Here is a 22,715-nt window from a genome sequence, read left to right on the forward strand (position 1 = left end):
GAGGTGACTCAGCCCAGAGAAGTGTTGCAATTCACCATTAACCCCTGCCCTGCCGGAGAGCAGAGGTCAAGAAGAGCCTCCAACCCACTCACCCAGGGTCCTCTGTTGGAGATGGAAAGACTTTTTATATTGTCCTGGGGGTGGGCAGCCTGGCAGGATTAGAAGCAGAATCTCTGCAGAAGACTAGGGATAGGGACCATGGCCATCCCCTGAAGCCGGACATTCCTGTGCTTCAGGTACCCTGGGGCAGCAAATCCCGCATCTGCAACCTTTGTGTTTCTCTGCTCAAGGATAGGAAAACAAACAAACAAACAAACAACAACAACAACAACAATCCCCAAAACTAAGAGGTAGGAAGCAAGCTGCTTAGGTAGTTGGGTTTCAGGCATAAATAGGAAGGATGAGATCTCAATTTCTTTGCATCCAAGACTAAGTTGGCAATTGTAAGGCTCTTGAAGCCTACTTGTGTCTGCTTTAATAAAAAGTCATTATTTCAAGCATTTATTAAATGTGGAATGTGTGAGTGGGGGTGGGGGTTAACAAGGGCACGAAGAAGTAAAGGGCCAGAGCCTGCCCAAAGGAGCTTACAGACTGGGTGAAGCCAACCCAAGCAGCTGAAAAGAGGATGCCAGGCAGGAGGTGCCCTCCCTGAGAGTCACAGGGCAGTGGGAAGATTCACAGAGTAGGCAGGCTTTGGTCTGGGCTGCAAGTTGGATGGAGTAATTGAGTCCCGAGGAACAGGGATAGCTAAGCTGAGAAAAGCCAGCTGTGCTCAGAGAGAGGTTCTGAGGCTCCACTTCGTTCACCACGGAGCCTGCCCCAGCCTAGCTCAATGCTATAGGTGGTGCTTAAAGAATCTTTGTCAAATGAATGATCAGGTGGGAGAGTGCCTGGGAGGGTCTTGGATGCTATTTTAAAAAGAAGAGAAATTTTTACATTAACCCCCACCCGCAACGCTACTCTGAGTTCACAGTGGATTAAGAACCTGACTGCAGTGGCTCAGGTCGCTGCGGAAATATGGATTCAGTCCCCAACCTGGTACAGTAGGTTAAAGGGGACAGCACTGAGGCAGCTGTGGTGGTGCAGATCGAAGCCGTGGCTCAGAGTCAGTCCCTGGCCTAGGAACTTCCATGTGCCTCGGGAGCAGCCATAAAAAAAAAAAAAAAAAAAAAAAAAAATCCAAAAAACCCTATTTGTGTTACGCATTTTTTTTTCTATTTTTTTCCTTTATTTTTTACCTATTTATTTATTTGCGGTTTTTTTTTTTTTTTTTTTTTTTTTTTTTTGTCTTTTGTTGTTGTTGTTGTTGTTGCTATTTCTTGGGCCGCTCCCGCGGCATATGGAGGTTCCCAGGCTAGGGGTTGAATCGGAGCTGTAGCCACCGGCCTACGCCAGAGCCACAGCAACGCGGGATCTGAGCCGCGTCTGCAACCTACACCACAGCTCACGGCAACGCCAGATCGTTAACCCACTGAGCAAGGGCAGGGACCGAACCCGCAACCTCATGGTTCCTAGTCGGATCCGTCAACCACTGCGCCACGACAGGAACTCCCTATTTGTGTTTTTATCTATTTTTTTTTATTTGTTGTTGTTGTTGTAGTCTGCTGTGTTAGGCAATTTATATATCATTTCATTCTCACTATACTCCGATGAGGGAGGAATTATTCTGGCCATTTTTCATGAGAGGAAAGGAGTCCAGAGAGGGACACTTGCCTAAGGACTTGGAGTCCCTCTGCTGACTCTGTAACCCGTGCTCTTTCCATGCACCACACTGACTTTTAGAGCTTTGTTCTCTAAGTGGTCAGGAGCCACAGACATCACCATCATCATTTGTGCATCACACAATATTTACATACCATCCAAATGCACAAGGAAGGAGGGATAGGAAGGTTGGGAAAAGGTTACTGAACTCATGCTCTTAGTAGGACCTCAGTTCTGAGCCCTCCCCACACCGAAGACTGAAAGGCTGGCAGGCCACAACCCTTCACACCCCAGGGTTCAGGGTCAAGGCAGGGGATCCTCCTTACTCATATCACTGCCCTCAGTGATGCTGGTCCTCTTGACCCACTCAGCTCTCAACTGGGTAACAATCAAGTGACTAAGTCCCCAAATGGCCAGTGACAGACAAGGAAGGACAGAGCCTCTGTCTGCTGAGTGACTGATGAGTAGCTGATGCCCCCAGGAAATGAAGCAACCCACTCCATTCAGCCCCCTGCAGGGCTTTTCTCAGACCTGCCTTTCTCTTCCTCTTTCCACCCCTGCACCCCTCAATCCCTCTTCTTCTGTGAACAGGACATGGACCAATTGAAAATTATATGTTTTTTTCCTGATTAAAGTCTTTTGTCTCTTTTTTTTCCCCTGAATTAAAGGTATCCATGTGCTTTTTGTAGTAAATTTGAAAATACCAAAATAAGCAAGGAGAAAATGAAAACCACCAGTAAATTCTACCCGGAGAGAATGACTAGTAACACTGTGATACATTTCCTTGAAACTGTCTGTGGCTCTGAGTTGAGCTCCAGCTCTGCCAGCCCAGCCTCAGCCCCTGAAGACTGTGGGTGGGATGGAAGAGAAAATGGTGGGAAGTGGCCTGAGAGGATGGTGGGGAGAGACAGGAGCGGAGGTGGGTGTGGGGAGAGAGAAAGGAGTAGAGTAAGACCAATGATGGCAAGTTATTCCCTCCCCTTAGGCACCTCATGTAGCAAAAAATACAGGGAGGAGGGAGAGGAAGGAAAGCTAAGGAGTGTGCGTTGGTGTGTTAGTGACAGAGATGACGGTTATTATAAAAGGTAAACGGTGTCGGAGTTCCTGTTGTGGCTCAGCAATAACGAACTTAACTAGTATCCATGAGGTTGCAGGTTCAATCTCTGGCCTCGCTCAGTGGGTTAAGGATCCAGTTGCCTTGAGCTGTGGTGTAGTTGCAGGTGCAGCTCGGATCTGGCGTTGCTGTGGCTCTGGCGTAGGCCGGCAGCTGTAGCTCCGATTGGACCCCTAGCCTGGGAACCCCCATATGCCGTGGGTGTATCCCTAAAAAGGCAAAAAGAAAGGTAAAGGGTGGGCACTTCTGGCCTTGGAAGTCCCTGAGGGATGGCACCGCTTTTTTTTTTTTTTTTTTTTTGGCCACACTCTCGGTGGCACATGGAAGTTCCCAGGCCAGGGATCGAATCTGAGCCGCAGCTGTGGCCACACCAAATCCTTAACCCACAACACTGGGCTGGGGATCCAACCTGCATCTCTGCAGAGACCAGAGCTGCTACAGTTGGATTCTTAACCCACTGCGTCATAGCCCACAGTGGGAACTCCGGAGCCACTTTTAGATACTAAGGAGCCAAGGAGAGATCAGAGTGAAACAGTAAAATCTGCCAAATAACTCATTTCGTTTAAATCTCCGCAACAACATCCCTGTGGGCTGGCGTTCTCACCTTCTCCAGAAAAGGAAACTGAGTCTCTAATAGGTTGCTTCAGGTCACAGAGCTAAGGAAGCAGCAGAGCCTCAGACTCAAGCTCTGATCTTTGCCGTCTCCAAAGAGTTGCCGCAGGAACCCAAACAAACCCCTTGAGCCAGGAGCTGCAGGCCGGGCATGTATGCAAGACTGCATGACTAACTGTTCCCATAACGGCATCATGACCACCCCTTCCGCCAGCCCCCCTGAGCCGGGCTGACCCAACTCTTTTTTCCTCTGAATTTGTCATCTCTCACTGGGGGAGATATGGGAATGTGTGTGAAGGGTTAGGACATGTGGTCTGTCTGCCCCAGAAAGAGAACATGAGTCGAGAGAAAGATCTCCTGGGTTCTTTGGCTGGCTTACTCCCTGGAAACTGGTTTCCCTCTCTGCTCACACATTGTGACAGAACGGTTTGTATAGAAAGATTCTTAATTAAAATATTTTAGGAGTTCCCTTGCGACACAGTGGGTTAAAAGGATCCAGTGATATCACAGCTGTGGGTCAGGTTCCATCCCTGGCCTGGGAACTTCCACATGCCAAGAATGCAGCCAAAATATTAATAATAATAATAATAATAATAATATAATATATTTCTGGAGTTCCTGATCTGGTGGCTTGGGTCACTGAGGAGGCAAGGGATTGATCCCTGGCCCATTTCAGTGGGTTAAGGGATCAGGTGTAGTTCGCAGCCACAGCTCAGATTCAATCCCTGGCTTTGTTAACGTCCATGTGCCATGGGAGTGGCCTTAAAAAATAAAAAAAAAAAAATAAAGATTTTAACAGTAGCAGCAGGGAGCAGGTAAGACTCTGAGAGTTATGTTTGTTTATTTTTGGTTTTGTTTTTTCATTTTTGGCTGCCCTGAAGCATATAGAGCTCCTGGGCCAGCGATCAGATCCTTAACCCGCTGTGCCAGGCCGGGGATCAAACCTGCATCCCAGCACTCCCAGTCACCAATCCTGGTGCACCACAGTGGGAGCTCCACTGTGAGTACTTTCTGATGATCTGGGTCTGTGGGGCTGTGGGTGGAAGGCAAAGGTTGGTAGGAGGTCTCTAAGTTCAGGAGAAGCCGATCTCTAAACCATCTCCCACCCTCCTCTGACAGCCATCCTGAATGAGTGAATGGGTGGCCTGAATGGGGTGGCCTGGGGGGCTAGTCATCCTAAAATAGAAAGGGCAAGTCTGGGGCCTGAAGTAGGAAATCAGAGGTGAGAAAATGAAAGGTGGGAGTTCCCGTCATGGCTCAGTGGTTAACGAATCCGACTAGGAACCATGAGGTTGTGGGTTCCATCCCTGCCCTTGCTCAGTGGGTTAATGATCCGGCGTTGCTGTGAGCTGTGGTGTAGGTTGCAGACACGGCTTGGATCCCATGTTGCTGTGGCTCTAGCGTAGGCCGGCGGCTACAGCTCCGATTTGACCCCTAGCCTGGGAACCTCCATATGCCACGGGAGTGGCCCAAGAAATGGCAAAAACGGCAAACAAACAAACAAACAAAAAAAAAAAAAATGAAAGGTGTAGCCAAGTTAGAAGTAGCCTAGACCCTGCTCCTGACCTAGAGAAATGCAGGAGAAATGCGGTCTTAGCCTCTGGCCTGTTTTCCGTTCAGAGCCCAGAGGGAGTCAGGAGAGAGGGAACGCACCCTGGTAGAATGGGATTGAGTTCAAGCCGCCAAGCTGTTACCTTGGAAACCTCTGTTTTTAAGAGGACCCCCCCAACACACACACACACTCCTTTCATTAGTCATGAGTTCCTAGAAGCCAAATAGGACTAGTGGCCAGGATTGTGCACAGCTGGAATGAGTTAGTAACCAGGAAGTGGGAGGGGTTTGGGATGGCTCAGGCCTGGGCCAGCATAATCTGTTCCCAGGATGTCCCAAATTTCCTCAATCCCTATTACAAACACTTGTTAGCATTCCCTCCCACCCAGTGCTCCTTGAACGCGCACCCCATCTGGGACTGGCCTGAACTGGCTTGGTTGAGAGGACATCAGACTCAAATCCTTAAGTTCTTCAGATCCTGTCACAGTGTTGGGGAGACCAAGTTTTTTGTTTTGGCTTTTTAGGGCCACACTCATGGCATATAGAGGTTCCCAGGCTAGGGGTACAATAGGAGCTGCAGCTGCCAGCCTATGCCACAGCCACAGCAATGCCAAATCCAAGCCACATACGTCTGCAACCTACACCACAGCTCACGGCAACACCGGATCCTGAACCTCCTGAGCCAGGCCAGGGATGGAACGTGCATCCTCATGTATACTAGTCAGGTTCATTAACCGCTGAGCCACAACAGGAACTTCCAAGGGAAGACCAAGGTCTGCTCCCCTTCTCCAATTCAGACAAAGGTGTTATCCCATAGAACGACCCTGGAGATGCTGGAGGCTTCTGCTGATGGCGCCATTACCTGGCACAGTGCTGAGGGATGCATGAAGAGATAATGTCTTGGAGTTCCCTCGGTAGCGCAGTGGTTAACGAATCTGATTAGGAACCATGAGGTTGAGGGTTCGATCCCTGGCCTCGCTCAGTGGGTTAAGGATCCAGCATTGCCATGAGCTGTGGTGTAGTTCGCAGACGCAGCTCGGATCCTGCGTTGCTCTGGCTCTGGTGTAGGCCGGTGCCTACAGCTCCGATTAGACCCCTAGCCTGGGAACCTCCATATGCCGTGATGTGGCCCTAGAAAAGATTAAAAAAAGAAAAAAAAAAAAGAGAGAGAGAGATAACATCTAGCCTCTGGATGAAGGAGAGGAGTAGAGGAATAAGGAGTTTAACTGTTCTTTTAGCATCTGGGATGATAGGGAAATGATGGTAACAAAAGGATTTTTGCGCCTTTCTGGGAACGACAACATTTCCCCCCTTTTTTTTCTTTCTTTCCTTTTTTTAAAAAAACTCAGTGAATCTTCTTATATTTATAGTTGCGCAACCATCATCACAATCCAGTTTTACATTTCCAGAGTTCCCTGGTTGCTCAGTGGGTAAAGGATCTGGCATTGTCACTGCAGCGGCTCGTGTTGCTGCTGTGGCGTGAGTTCAGTCCCTGGCCCAGGAACTTCCACATGCTGCAGGTGTGGCCAAACAAAGAAAAACACAAAACAAAACAAAAAACCCCCACATTTCCATCCCCAAATCCTTTTACTTAATAAAAACCAAACTGATCAGAGTTCCCTTGTGATGCAGCAGGTTAAGCATCTGGTGTTGTTACTGAAGGGGCTCAGGTCCCTGCTGGGGTGCCGTTTCCATCCCTGGACTGGAAACTTCCACGAGCCACAGGCCTGGTGGGGGAAAAAAAAAACAACCAAAAACCCAAACTGAGCTTTATTGCTTTTCTCAAGCAAATTGGGATGTGAGGGAGAACTTTGGCCTCCTGTCTAAATTCTATGACCCCAGGAAACAGATCTACCCTAATGTTTGGGGACTAGCATAGCCTGGAAAATCTATGTTTGGCTCACTTTAGTGTTGGCAAAAGTGTTTGTTAGGGGCTTGGCAAGGGACAGAGTTTGGCACTGACTTCCCCTTTTGAAGAGGGTAGAAACCAGATGGGGGAGGGGAACCTTGGGAAAGACCCAAATTTCACTGTTTTCTGTCAAGCCAGCTACTGTGGAGAAGGCTGTTGGGGTGAGAAGGCTGCCCTTGATGGGGGAAGCATCTAGGGAGAGGGTTCTCTGCATCCCCTCCTTTGCCTCTCACTGGCTTAAGAAGGATAGTGGGTGTTCCCCAGTGTAGTTCTGTTTTTGTTTTTTAGGGACTTCATTAATTACATAATGGAGGAAGCATCGACACTGGACAAGCATATCCTGCACAGAGTGAGGGAAAAAGAGCTAAAGGATTTTAAAGTGACAGAGGGGCACGATTCCAGTTTGAGTTGGAGCTGCAGGCAGTTTTGGCATAATGAGCACTGCCTCTTAGCTGTGAAAGAAATTTCTGAAAAGGGAAATAGGAAACAAGAGCTGAGAATGACCATGGAGACAGAGTCTCCTTGCCTGCCCGCTTGCATCTCTCACAAGCGTTCTATCCTAATAAATATATTTCTTGCAAAAAAATAAAAATAAAAAAGAGAGAGAAAGACCACCGATCCTAAGGAAGACAGTATTCTCAGAATTTTTATCCAGAAGCCATTCTTAAGTTTGTGTGCTTGCCTGTTGCCCATTTTTGTAAGACCCCTTAGTGTGTGTGTGTGTGTAATTACAGGAGTGACGATTCCATATTGTAAAAAAACTGAGATGGTACATAATTATCTGCCTATTTTCAAAAAGGAAGCCAGGAGTTCCCTGGTGGCTCAGCAGGTTAAGGATCCAGCGCTGTCACGGCTGTGGCACATGTTCGACCCCTAGCTTGGGAACTTCCATATGCAGCAGGTGCGGCCAAAACAAACAAAAAAGAAGCCAGATATTGATGTGGTGAAAGCACACTGGGAGAAAAGATTAAAGAGCTCTTTCAAAACCAAAAGCTGGAACAGGTAGAAAAATATCCACAAAGCAAGGCTGGCCACTAACCAGAGTAGCCATAGTGATCAATAAGATCAGAAAGAATTTTTTTTTTTTGTCTTTTTGCCTTTTTTTTTTTTTTAGGGCCACTCACACGGCATATGGAGGTTCCCAGGCTAGGGGTCTAATTGGAGCTGTAGCCGCCAGCCTATGCCAGAGCCACAGCAACAAGGGATCCAAGCCGAGTCTGCAACCTACACCACAGCTCACGGCAACACTGTATCCTTAACCCACTGAGCAAGGCCAGGGATCGAACCCGCAACCTCATGGTTCCTAGTCGGATTGTTAACCACTTCGCCACGATGGGAACTCCAAGGTTAGAAAGAACTTATTGGCAAGGTCATCCCTCTGCTATGAAGCCAATGGTGGTGGCCAGTGGCAAAAAGAGAGTAAGAGAGAAGAAAGAGAAAAGGGCAAGGGTAACAAGGTTGGGAAGCTGACAAGCATGTGAAACCAAACTCGGTTTTTTTATTTTTTTTAATTTTTTTTTATTTTTTTATTTTTCCTAGGTCTGCACCTGTGGCACATGGAGGTTCCCATCCTAGGGGTCAAATTGGAGTTACAGCTGCCAGCCTACGCCACAGCCAATGCAACATCAGATCCCAGCCTCGTCTGCAACCCACACCACAGTTCACGGCAACACCGGAACCTTAACCCACTGAGTGAGGCCAGGGATTGAACCTGAAACCTCATGGTTCCTAATCAGATTTGTTTCTGCTGCGCCACAACAGGAACTCCCAAACTCAGTTTAGATTAAGGTCATGGGAGTTCCCATCGTGGCTCAGCAGTAACAAACCCACCTGGTATTCCTGAGGATACGGGTTTGATCCCTGGCCTCACTCAATGGGTTCAGGATCTCCCATTGCCATTAGTTGTGGTGTAAGTTGCAGACACGGCTAGGATCCGAGTTGCTGTGATATAGGCCAGCAGCTGCAGCTCCAATTCAACCCCTAGCCTGGGAACTTCCATATGCCCTGGGGTTTGGCCCTAAAAGGAGCAAAAAAAAAAAGTGTATGTGCATGTGAGCACACTCCTGGGTATATTCCACATACACGAATTTATATTAAGGTCCTGTATTGATGGCAAAGAGAAAGTTATTTATCTTTCTTTTTATGACACTTAGGTTGCTCCATATCTTAGCTATTGTAAACAGTGCTGCTATGAATATTGGGGTGCACATATCTTTTCAGATATATACCCAGGAGTGGAATTGCTGGATCATATGGTAGTTCTATTTTTAGTTGTTGTTGGTTTTTTTTTTTTTTTTTTTTTTTGTCTTTTTGCTATTTCTTGGGCCGCTCCCACGGCATATGGAGGTTCCCAGGCTAGGGGTCCAATGGAGCTGTAGCCACCGGCCTACGCCAGAGCCACAGCAACACAGGATCCGAGCCGCGTCTGCAACCTACACCACAGCTCACGGCAACGTGGGATCGTTAACCCACTGAGCAAGGGCAGGGATCGAACCCGCAACCTCATGGTTCCTAGTGGATTCGTTAACCACTGCGCCACGACGGGAACTCCCTATTTTTAGTTGTTGTTTTTTTGTTCTTTGTTTTTTGTTTTTCTTTTTAGGACCGTACCCATGGCATATGGAGATTCCTAGGCTAGGGGTCCAATTGGAGCTGTAGCTGCCGGCCTACACCACAGCCTCAGCAATGCCAGATCCCAGCTGTGTCTGCAGCTACACTACAGCTCACGGCTACACTGGATCCTTAACCCACTGAGCGAGGCCAGGGATCAAACCTGCGTCCTCATGGATGCTAGTCAAATTTGTTTCTGCTGAGCCATGATGGAAACTCCCTATTTTAAGTTTTTTTTTAAGGAAACTCCATAATGTTTTTTACCATGGCTACACTAATTTTCACTTCCACCAACAGTTAGTGAGCCTCTTGTATCTGAAAACTTGCAACAAGTTTGGGAATTCTTTGACCATTATTTCTTCACAGAGTTTTCTGCCCCATGTTCTCTTTCCTCTCTTTCTGTGACTCCAATTACACTTATTTATATTAGATTTCTGATATGAGAAGGTTCTGGAGTTCTGTTTGCATTTTTCAATCCTCTTTTCACTCTATATTCTACAAATTAGTTCATTTTTGTATTGATCTGTCTTCAAGTTCACTGACTTTTTCCTATCTCCAAACTGCTGTTATGTTTATTCAGTGATTTTCAAATTTCGAATGTTATATTTTTCAGTTCTAGAATTTTCATTTGGTTCTTTTTTTTTTTTTTTTTTTTTTTTTTTTTTTACTGGTTTCTACTCTTCTGATATTTTTAAATTTCCCATTTATTATGAGCATGTTTCTCTTTACTTCCTTCAGTGTTGTTATAAGACTTGCCTTAAGGTCCTTGCCTGATGGTTCTAATATCTGGGTGACTGCATCAGTCTGAGTTCAGCTAGGAAAGAAAACCCACAGAGTATGTTAAACAAGAGAAGTTTAACATGCTGATGACAGACAAGGGGCTGTGGTGCCACACCCGCAGGACTTGCTGGAAATCTGCCCTATGAGGCAGCAGGGAAAGCTGCTCATGGGAAGATGTCTCACCTTTCACTACAAAATTTCCTGAGAGGGTGGTTACCATGGAGAGCTGTTGGCTTCTGGTTACCATGGGTGCTGCTGGTCACCATGCACTGGAGAAGCCATGCATTGCAGCAGCCTGCAGAGGGAGCACATCAGAGTTGCCAGAAGGCTTTTCTCCTGCAATGTCTCTCCAGCACCTTCTACTGACAAAACTTGTGTCCTCTGGCAAAGGAAAAAATATTCAAAGGGCTCCCATCCATTTTCATAGAATAGGCAAAAAGGGTGACTTTGGAGCGGAGAGTCGATAAATCAGTAACCAGAAAAGTTATTTTTGGATCTTTGTAGATTGCTTTTCCCTTGAGAATTTATCACACTTTCCTGGTGTGTGTGCGTGCGTCTGTGTGCGTGTGTGTGTCTGTGTGTGTGTTGAAGATTTTTGTGTGTATCTGCAACTTTGTGAGCATTACAGTATTGAGATTCTCTTTTCTTTTTTTTTCCCTTTTTCTTATTTTGGTCTTTTTGCCATTTCTTGGGCTACTCCCGCGGCATATGGAGGTTCCCAGGCTAGGGGTCTAATCAGAGCTGGAGCCACTGGCCTACGCCAGAGCCACAGCAATGTGGCATCCAAGCCGCGTCTGCAACCTACACCACAGCTCACGGCAACGCCGGTCCTTAACCCACTGAGCAAGGCCAGGGATCGAACCTGCAACCTCATGGTTCCTAGTCGGATTCGTTAACCACTGTGCCACGACGGGAACTCCTGAGATTCCCTTTTCTGTTACAGTCCTCTAAAGAGTGTTATTGTTTCTGAGCAGACAATTAACTAGATTAGAATCAAACTACAAATCCTGCCTCAGCAGTAGTGGGCAGTAGCTCAGATTTTATTTAAATGATTTTATTTATTTATTTTTGTCTTTTTAGGGCCGCATCCACGGCATATGGAGGTTCCCAGGCTAGGGGTCAAATTGGAGCTATAGCTGCTGGCCTACCCCACAGCCACAGCAACACCAGATCCAAGTCGAGTCTGCAGCCTGTACCACAGCTCGCGGCAACACCAGATCCTTGACCCACTGAGCAAGGCCAGGGATTGAACCAACCCCATGGTTCCTAGTCGGATTAGTTTCCGCTGCGCCACGATGGGAACTCCAGCAAAAAGAGAATTTGGAGACCATATTTTATGACTTTCTGCCCAGAGACACTTTCCAGACAATAGTACAGGGATAGGAAATCCAAGCAGAATTATAGTGGTTTTGCTGGGCTGCAGGAACAGAGATCAGATCTCGGAAGAGTACTGGAGAGAAGAGAGCTATGTGAAGAAAGAGCTCCACAAATTTTCATAGTTGCCCTGAGAGTTTTTGGCTGGACAATAGGCTGCCTATGCCTGGGAGTGAGAGGGGAGACTCCATGAAGCCAGACAAAAATCACCTACCAGGTAAAGAACAGCTGCTGAAAAATTATGAAGTGAATAATTACTGGCACTTACAGAGGGATGGGAAAATTATAGAGTTCTAATCAGTCACACTGCAGAGACTTTGTTGAATACTTAGAGCATTCAGCAGAGACATTAAAAAACCTATGCCTGGGAGTTCCCGTCGTGGCGCAGTGGTTAACGAATCCAACTAAGAACCATGAGGTTGCAGGTTCGATCCCTGGCCTTGCTCAGTGGGTTAAGGATCCGGCGTTGCTGTGAGCTGTTGTGTAGGTTGCAGACGCGGCTCGGACCCTGGGTTGCAGTGGCTCTGGCATAGGCTGGCGGCTCCAGCTCTGATTAGACCCCTAGCCTGGAAACCTCCATATGCCGAGGGAGTAGCCCAAGAAATGGCAAAAAGATAAAAAACAAACAAACGAACAAACAAACAAAAAAACCTATGCCTGGGAGTTTCTGCTGTGAGCAGTGGGTTAAGATTCCAACTGCATCAGCTCAGGTCGCTGTGGAGGTGATGGTTTGATTCCTGGCCTGGGAACCTCCATATGCTGTGAGTGCAAAAAAAAAAGTTATGCTTTAGGAGTAGGGCTCCTCCAAACCAAGGCTACTCTGGAGGTTCCCATTGTGGCTCAGCTGTAACAAGCCTGACTAGCATCCATGAGAGTGCAGGTTCCATTCCTGGCGTCACTCAATGGGTTAAAGGATCCGCCATTACTTTGAGCTGTGGTGTAGTTTGCTTACGAGTCTTGGATCCTGCGTTGCTGTGGCTGTGGCATAGGCTGGCAGCTGAAGCTCTGATTTGATCCCTAGCCAGGGAACTTCCATATGCTGCAAGCATGGCCCCAAAAAAAGAAAAAAAAAAAAAAAAAAAAAGTAAAGCTACTCTATACGGTCTCTAATAGAATTAAAAACACACCTCAGGGAGTTCCCATTGTGGCTTAGTGGGTTAAGGACCCAAGGTTGTCTCTGTGAGGATGTGGGTTCTACCCCTGGCCTCACTCAGGGAGGTTATGGATCTGGCATTGCCACAAGCTGTAGCATAGGTAACAGATACAGCTCAGATCTGGTGTTGCCTTGGCTGCAGCTCTGATTTGACCCCTGGTCTGGGAATTTCCATATGCCACAGGTGAGGCCATAAAAAAGAAAAAGAAAACACACCTTAAAAGTATCAAGCTGTTATATAAGTAGTTAGCTGGCTGCCAGAACAAAACCCAACATTCTTTAAAGGAAAGCAATAAAGTCCAGAATTTCAACAATGTAACATTTACAATGTCTAATAAAAGATTACTAGACATGCTCCTTCCAACCACCAAATAAATTAGTAAATAAATAAATAAAACTAAAAAGGGAAATATGATGTATATAGCTAGTAGCTATCAGGCAATAAAAACAAATCCAGAGGAGTTCTTGCTGTGGCTCAGCATGTTGAGAAACTGATATAGTGTCCGTGAGGATATAGGTTTGATCTATGGCCTTGCTCAGTGGGTTAAAGATCCAACATTTCCACAAGCTTCAGTATAGATCACAGAGGTGACTCAGATCCAGCACTGCTGTGGCTGTGGCATAGGTTGGTAGTTGCAGCTCTGATACGACCCCTAGCCCAGGAACTTCTATGTGCCACACATGAGCACCCCCCCTCAAAAAAAAACAGACCCAGAGGAGTTCTCTTATGGCGCAGTGGGTTAAGGAACCTGGCTTTGTCACTGCAGTGACTTGGGTCACTGCTGCGGCACAGGTTCAGTCCATGCTCTGGGAACCTCCAATATGCCAAAGGTGCAGTCAAAAAGAAAAACAAAAATGAAACATGGAGTTCCCATCGTGGCTCACTGGTTAATGAATCCATCTAAGAACCATGAGGTTGTGGGTTTGATCCCTGGCCTCACTCAGTGGGTTAAGGATCCGGCGTTGCCATGAGCTGTGGTGTAGGTTGCAGACACGGCTCAGATTCTGTGTTGCTGTGGCTGTGGCATAGGCAGCAGCTGTAGCTCCGATCTGACCCCTAACCTGGCAACCTTCATATGCCACGGTTGCAGCCCTAGAAAAAAGATGAAAAAAAAAGCAAAAAACAAAAACAAGAAAAACCACACCCAGAAATGAAAGAAATCATGGAGTTAGTAGACATGAATTTTTAAACACCTATTAAAATTTCAAGAGAAAGGAAAATCATAAGTAAAATGCAGAAAGAAATCAGGACTACAAAAAGAAGTAAAAAATACCATTGTATGGCCTTAGCAGCAAATTAGACAATGCAGTTCAAAAATCAGTGAACTTAAGAACATAGAAATAAAACCATCTAAAGTTAATCACAGAAGGGAAAGCTGGGGGGGAAATGAACACAGCCTCAGTGACCTGTCAGACAATATCAAGTACTCTACCATACATGTAATTTGGAATACTGGAAAACAAGAGGAACAGAAAAGAATATTTGAAGAAATGATGGCAAAAAATCACCAGATTTAATTGTTAAAATATCAATACACCCAGAACCAAAAAGTTTGATGAACCACAAGCAGGATAAACACAAAGGAAACTATACCAAGACATAGTATTAATCAAATTGTTGAAAACCAGTGATACAAAGGACATTTGAAACGAAGCCAGAGGGAGTTCACTGGTGGCCTAGAGATTAGGAATTTAATGCTTTCGCCACTGCGGCCTGGGTTCAATCCCTTGTCTGGGAACTGAGATCCCACATCGAGCTGCTGCACACTGCAGCCAAAAAAAAGAAGAAGCCGAGAAAAAGATCATTACACGTGGAAGAAAAGACAGGAATAACCATTAACTTCTCATCAAAAATGAGACAAGACGAAAAACAATGGAATGACACCTTTAAAGTACTAAATCAAAAAGGTGTTTGAGTTCCCGCTGTGGCTCAGTCTTAACGAACCTGACTAGTATACATGAGGATTCAGGTTCGATCCCTGGCCTTGCTCAGTGGGTTAAGGATCTGGCATTGCCATGAGCTATGGTCTAGGTCACAGACGCAGCTGGGATGTGGTGTTGCTGTGGCTGTGGCGAAGGCCAGTGGCTACAGCTCTGATTTAACCCCTAGCCTGGGAACCTCCATATGCCATGGCTGTGGCCCTAAAAAGACCGAAAAAAAAAAAAAAAAAAAAGAAAAGAAGAAGAAGACAAAAAGACTTTTTTTTTTCTTGTCTTTTTGCCTTTTCTGGGGCTGCTCCCATGGCATATGGAGGTTCCCAGGCTAGGGGTCACATCGGAGCTGTAGCTGCCGGCCTACACCAAAGCCACAGCAACTCAGGATCCCAGCGCATGTGTGACCTACACCACAACTCACGGCGACGCTGGATCCTTAACCCCCTGAGCAAGGCCAGGGATAGAACCCGAAAACCTCATGGTTCCTAGTCAGATTCGTTAACCACTGAGCCACGACAGGAACTCCGACAAAAAGACATTTTAAGGCAAACAAAAGCTGAAAAAATTTATCACTTGCCTTACAAGAAACATTAAAGAAGGTTCTTCAGATTGAGGAAAGATGATACCAAGTGAGAACTAACATCTACACAAAAGAATTAAAGTCATGGAAATAGTAAACATATGCGAAAATATAAAACACATCTAAAAATTGTTTTAGGAGTCCCCGTCGTGGCTCAGTGGTTAACGAATCTGACTAGGAACATGAGGTTTCGGGTTTGATCCCTGGCCTTGCTCAGTGGGTTGGGGATCCGGCATTGCCATGAGCTGTGGTGTAGGCCACAGACGTGGCTCGGATCCTGCATTGCTGTGGCTCTGGCGTAGGTGGCAGCAACAGCTCCAATTAGACCCCTAGCCTGGGAACTCCATGTACCACGGGTGTAGCCCTAGAAAAAAAAAAGACAAAAAGACAAAAAAAAATTTTAAAGATTATGAACTCATTAAGACAAAAATAGTAATAATATATACTGGGATATATGCAGAAGTAAATTGCATGACAACAATAGCAAAAAAAAAAAAAGGGGAAGCCATATTATTTGAAGGTAGACTGTGATAAGTTAAAGGTTCATATAGTAAACCCTAGAGCAACTACTGAAAAAAATAAAGAAATAAATTAATAGAAGAGAAAATGAAATACTAAAAATACTCACTCCAAGGTCAGCAGGAAAAGAGAACGAAAGGAGACAGGACAAGTAGAAAACAAACTGCTTAGTGGTTGTGACTTAAAGTCATCCATGTCAATTGGAATTGTCTGTTTATGGACTTGGCTTATTTTTCTATTTGAAAGCTTGTCTTTTCTTGCTGCTTTGCAAGAGCTCTTTACATAATAAAATATAAATCCTTTGTTCTAGATGCTTTCTGCCTTTGATGTTATGGTCAGGAAAACTTTCCCTTCCCCCAACAGATAGCATTTTGATAAGGAAGATGACAATAGTTGAAACTCTTTTTTTGGCTGCACCCATGGCATGTGGAAGTTCCCAGGCCAGGAAATGAACCTGTGCCACAGCAACAACCTGAGCCACAGCAGTGACAATGCCAGATCCTAACCTGCTGTGCCACCAGGGTACTCCAAGAACGATATAAACTTAAACACTGAGATAGAAAAGCATAAGCTATATTTAGGAAATAAATATTGAGTTGGTGAGTTTGGCTATAAAAAGCACTCAAGGAAATCACAGGCTATAAGTTGCAAAGGTAATTCAGGACCAAAACATTGAGTGCTATCTTGGTCTATTCAGGCTGCTAGAATAAAATACCATACGGTAATGAAAAAAAAAATCATTATATATTAAAAAAAAGAAGGAAGAGAGAATGGAAGAAAAATACCATACCGGGTAGCTTATAAACAACAGAAATTTACTGCTCACTATGGGGAGGGACAAGATAGTGGTAGGTGATTAAGAGCTACAAACTACTATGTGTGAAATAAATAAACTACAAGGATATATCGTATAGCACAAGGAATACAACCAGCATTTTTTTTTTTGGCAGTGCCTGAGGCATGTGGAAGTTTTCAAGCCAAAGATTAAACCCACGTCACAGCAATGACAATGCTGGGTCCTTAACCCACTTGGCCACCAGGGAACTCCTAGCCAATATTTTATAATCATTATAAATGGAATATAACCTTTAAAGACCTGAATCACTATGTTGTACTCCTGAAACATATAATATTGCAAATCAACTATACCTCAATAAAAAAAAGTTGGAGTTCTCTTGTTGCAGTGAGTTAAGGATCCAGCGTTGTCACTGCAGCAGCTAGGGTGGCTGCTGTGCTGTACAGTTCAATCACTGGCCCAGGAACTTACACATGCTAAGGGGGGAAAAATGAAAAAAAAAAAAGTTGCTTGCAATTAGGCTGTAAGTCTGGGATCAGGATGCCAATATGGTAAGGTGAATACCCTTTTCCAGGTCTTGGACTTTTTTTTTTTTTAGGGCCTCACCTGAGACAAGTTCCCAGTCTAGGAGTCGAATCGGAGCTGCAGCTGCTGACCTACTCTATAGCCATAGCTTGGGATCCAGCAACATCTGCAACCTATACCACAGCTCACGGCAACACCAGGATCCTTAACCCACTGAGTGAGGCCAGGAATCAAACGCTCATCCTCATGGATACAGGTCAGGTTCATTACCACTGAGCCTCATCGGGAACTCCAGGTCTCAGACTTCTTGTATCCTCACATAGTGGAAGGAATTCAGGAGTTCTATGAGGTCTCTTTTATAAAAGCATGAGTCTCACTCCTGAGGGCTCCACCTTCATGACCTAATCACCTCTCAAAGACTCCTCCTGCTACCTTTTGGGGATTAGGATTTCAGTATATGAATTTGGGGAGACATAAACATTCAGACCATAGCAATTGCCTTGATTACTCGATGAAGGGGCTTGGTCTCCATTGGGTAGGCCAAAGGGAATCCACTAAACATTGATGAAATGATACCATCAACACTGGGCTTAAGGGAAGTAAATCTTGTTTAAGGTCAAAGTGTGTGGCACCTATTGGGGAAGCGGGTAGTGGAGAGGGATCTAAGTTGGAGACCAGTTGGTGTCCTTTGCAGTCATTCAGAAGAGATTAAGATACCCACGTAGATAATGGATAAGGATAAAAATTATATGATTACTCTAAAAACCAATAGCCTCAGGTTTCTTCCAGTGTTTAGTTTTAGACAAATTGAATCAGAAGCATCAACATCCAGATAGGAGATACTGGAAAGGCAGGTTTTAGACATGACTGGACTGGAGAAAGATTGGGAGTTATTAACAAAGAGGTCCTGATTGAAATCACAAATGGAAACAACGTCACCAGGGAAGACCTGAGTACAGCAGAACCTTGTGGATTTCTAGAATGTTGAAGGGCTCCTATTCATCCTTCCAGACTAAGCTTTAGACTAGATATCATCTCCTCTGGGGAGGATCCCCTCATCACCTCTCCTCCTCGGCTGATTTAGGAGTCCCTTCTCAGATGCCACAGGTCCCTGTGTATGCCTCTAACAGAGTATCTTTTTTTTTTTTTTTTTTCCTTTTCTAGGGCCATTCCCGTGGCGTATGGCGGTTCCCAGGCTAGGGGTCCAATCAGAGCTGTAGCCGCCGGTCTACACCAGAGCCACAGCAATGCGGGTACCAAGCCTCGTCTACGACCTACACCACAGCTCATGGCAACACCGGATCCTTAACCCACTGAGCAAGGGCAGGGACCGAACCCGCAACCTCATGGTTCCTAGTCGGATTCGTTAACCACTGAGCCACTAGGGGAACTCCTAATAGAGTATCTTTGCATTTTATTATTGTTTAGTGTTTGCCCCTTTGTTTTTCTTGAGGTTCTAGAAGGGAAGTACCAAGATATATCCAACTTTGTGTTCTCCTGGCCTATAGAAGCCTCTTGAAAAATGTTTGCTGCATTTAATCAAATTCCGTATCTTGTTGCTTTCCTGAAGAAGAGGTCTTTTAACATTTCTCTCAGGAGTGTCTATCGTGGCTCAGCAGAAACAAATGTGGCTAGTATCCCTGAAGCCGTGGGTTTGATCCCTGGCCTCACTCAGGGATCCAGCGTTACTGTGACCTGTGGTGTAGGTGGCAGATGCAGCTCAGATCCTGAGTTGCTGTGGCTGCGGCTCCAGTTCGACCCCTAGCCTGGGAACCTCCATACGAGGCCCTAGAAAGAAAGAAAAATATCTCTCTCCCCTGCTCTCAGCCAATTCTACTACCCCCATGTAGCCAAATATTCTTTTTTGAGTATAACCTTCATTCCTTCATGGCAATTCAGCATCTTCTTTGATCTCCAAGGGAGAATGGAAAGCATTCCTGTTCTCTTCCTTTCTACCTAAGTAAACCTATCTGCTAATTTCAAAAAAAGCTGGAGTCTAGGGACAAGATAACCTGCAAACACTGGCCTCTCGCAGTACCACCTAGCGGACAATAAGAAATTAACACAAGGGGAGTTCCCATCGTGGCGCAGTGATTAACGAATCCGACTAGGAACCATGAGGTTGCGGGTTCGATCCCTGCCCTTGCTCAGTGGGTTAACGATCCGGTGTTGCTGTGACCTGTAGTGTAGGTTGCAGACGCAGCTCGGATCCTGCGTTGCTGTGGCTCTGGCGTAGGCTGGTGGCTACAGCTCCGATTGGACCCCAGCCTGGGAACCTCCATATGCCGCGGGAGCAGCCCAAGAAATAGCAAAAAGACAAAAAAAAAAAAAAAAAAAAAAAAAAAAAGAAAAGAAAAAAAGAAAGAAATTAACACAAGGGAATTCTCTTGTGCTCAGCAGGTTAAAGTTCAGGTGTTGTCACTGCAGCGGCTTGGGTTGCTCCTATGGCTCAGGTTTGATCCTGATGCTGCAAGTGTGGGAAAGAAAGAAAGAGAGAAAGAGAAAGAAAGAAAGAAAGAGAGAGAGAGAGAGAAAGATAGAAAGAAAGAAAGAAAGAAAGAAAGAAAGAGAGAGAGAGAGAGAGAAAGATAGAAAGAAAGAAAGAAAGAAAGAGAGAGAGAGAGAGAGAGAAAGAAAGAAGGAAAGAAAGACAGACAGACAGACATGGGTTCTGAGCCTGTGAAGGTAAAAGGCCAATCCTAAAATAACTCACCTCTAGATCCCTAGAATCTTTGGTATTTACACATTGGGAGAGAGGATTCATCTACAAGAAGGAAAGAAATGCTAAATAAATAGTAATATAGTCTCAGAAGTAAAAAGAAAGCCAGGTACTAATGTACTTTGCCATAAGCCTCTATGGTCCTTGGGGAAATAATTAAACTAAAATCCTTCTACCCCACCCATTCCAAATATAAAGACCAGAAGGAGAGTGTGTGATGCCCCAGCTCCTTTGAAATTTCCTGCAAACCAAGGTAAGGTAAATATCTTACATTCTAAACCAATACTCTTAAATATCTTGGAACAAAATTATCATGAGACTTTTTTAAAAAAATTCTCAAATGGCTGTATATGGAATAAGATTTTTTATTAGATTATAGTTGATGTACAATGTTGTAACAATTTCTACTGTACAGCAAAATGACTCAGTCATATGTATATATACACATTCTTTGTTTTTTTTTTTTTTTTTTTTTAATGGCTCCACTCACAGCACATGGTGTTCCCAGGCCAGGTATCAGATTCAGGCCACACCTGCAACATGTGCCACAGGTGAGGCAATGCCAGATCCTTTAACCCACTTCACCTGGCCAGAGATCAAACCCATGCCTCCACAGCAACCCAAGCCACTACAGTCAGATTCTTAACCCACTGTGCCACATCAGGAACCCCTACACACTATTTTTTAATATTATTTTCCACCATGGTCTATCCCAGGATATTGGATATAGTTCCCTGTGCTATACAGTAGGACTTTATTGTTTATCTATTCTATTGTTTTTGTTTATCTTTTTTTTTTCTTTTTCTTTTTATGGCTGCACCCATGGCATATGGAAATTCCCAGGCTAGGGGTCGAATCAGAGTTGTAGCTGCTGGCCCACGCCACAGCCACAGCCACACTAGATCCGAGCTGCATCTGCGATCTACACCAGAGCTCAGGGCAACACCAGATCCTTAACCCATTGATCAAGGCCAGGGGTTGAACCTGCATCCTCATGGATGCTAGTCAGATTCATTTCCACTGAGCCACGACGGGAACTCCTTGTTTATCTATTCTAAATGTAATAGTTTGCATCTACTAACCCCAAACTCCATCCCACTCCCTCCCCCTCTCCTTTAGCAACCACAAGTCTGTTCTTTATTTCTGAGTCTGATTCTGTTTTGTAGATAGGTTCATTTGCGCCATATTTTAGATTCTACATAGAAGTGATATCACACGATATTTATCTTTCTCTTTTTGACTTACTTCACTTAGTATGATAATCTCCAGTTGAATCCATGTTGCTGCAAATGACTTTTTTTTTTTTTTTTCTCTTTAGGGCTGCACCCCATGGTGCAGGGAAGTTCCCAGGCTAGGGGTCTAATCAGAGCCACATCCACAGCAACTCAGGATCCAAGCTGCATCTGTGACCTACACCACAGCTCACGGCAATGCCATATCCTGGACCCACTGAGCGAGGTCAGGGATCAAACCTGAAACCTCTTCGTTTCTAGTCGGATTCATTTCCGCTTTGCCACGTAGGCAACTCCCTCTCTATTTTTAGGTTTTTTTGTTTGTTTGGTTTTTGTTTTTGCTTTTTAGGGCCACACCTGTGGCATATAGAGGTTCCCAGGATAGGGGGTCTAATCAGAGATACAGCTGCTGGCCCACGCCACAGCCACAGTAACGCCAGATCTGAGCCACGTCTGTGACCTACACCACAGGTCACGGCAACGGCAGATCCTTAACCCACTGAGTGAGGCCAGGGATGGAACCCTCAACCTCATGGTTCCTAGTCGGATTTGTTTCTGCTGCACCACAACAGGAACTCCTCTATTTTTAGTTTTAATGAGACATATTTACTTTTTCTTTGGCCACACCTGTGGCGCGTATAAATTCCTGGGCCAGGGATTGAACCCGCACCACAGCTGTAACCAGAGCCACAGCAGTGACAATGCCAGATCCTTAACTCACTGAGCCACCAGGGAACTCTGAGAAATATTTACACTTATTAAGCATCACTCTCTGCTCTTTTCTACTCTATTTTTTTAAGAAACAATACTGGATCAAACCCAAATCCTCATGGATACTAGTTGGGTTTGTAATCTGCTGAGCCACCACGGGAACTCCTGTGGCATAGGTTTGATCCCTGGCCTAGGAACTTCTGCATGCCACAGGGATGGCCTAAAAAATAAAATGGAATAAAATAAAATAAAATAAACACAGTAAGGGGGATAATAAGTCCCCATCGCTATGCAGCAAAATGATGACATATAAATTAATGTCAAATTGCATTTGTTCTTTTTCATTTTATTATAACACTAATTTCTTTCTTTTTTATTTAATAATGATTTTTATTTTTTCCATTATAGGTTTACAGTGTTCTGTCAATTTTCTACTGGACAGCATGGTGACTCAGTTACACATACATGTATACATTCTTTTTTCTCACATTACCATGCTCCACCTAAGTGACTAGATATAGTTCCCAGTGCTATACGGCAGGATAATTTCTTTTTTTTTTCAGGGCCACGCCTACAGCATGGAATTCCAGGCTAGGGGTAGAATCAGAGCTGCAGCTGCCAGCCCATGCTATAGCCACAGCAACACCGGATCTAAGCTGCATCTTCAATCTACACTGCAATTCAAGTCAACCCTGTTTCCTTTAACCCACTGATGGAGGCTCAGGATCAAACCCAAGTCATGGCTACTAGTCAGGTTCATTACTACTGAGCCACAATGGGAACTCCTATGACACTAATTTCTGTTCACTGAAGTCTGAGCAAACATACAGAAGTCAAAGTGTTGCTAATTTGGTGATACGTATCATTTTTAAAAATCACAGGGAAGGAGTTCCC

Source organism: Sus scrofa, chromosome 5 (assembly GCF_000003025.6).
Source record: "Sus scrofa isolate TJ Tabasco breed Duroc chromosome 5, Sscrofa11.1, whole genome shotgun sequence".
Classification (NCBI taxonomy): Eukaryota; Metazoa; Chordata; class Mammalia; order Artiodactyla; family Suidae; genus Sus; species Sus scrofa.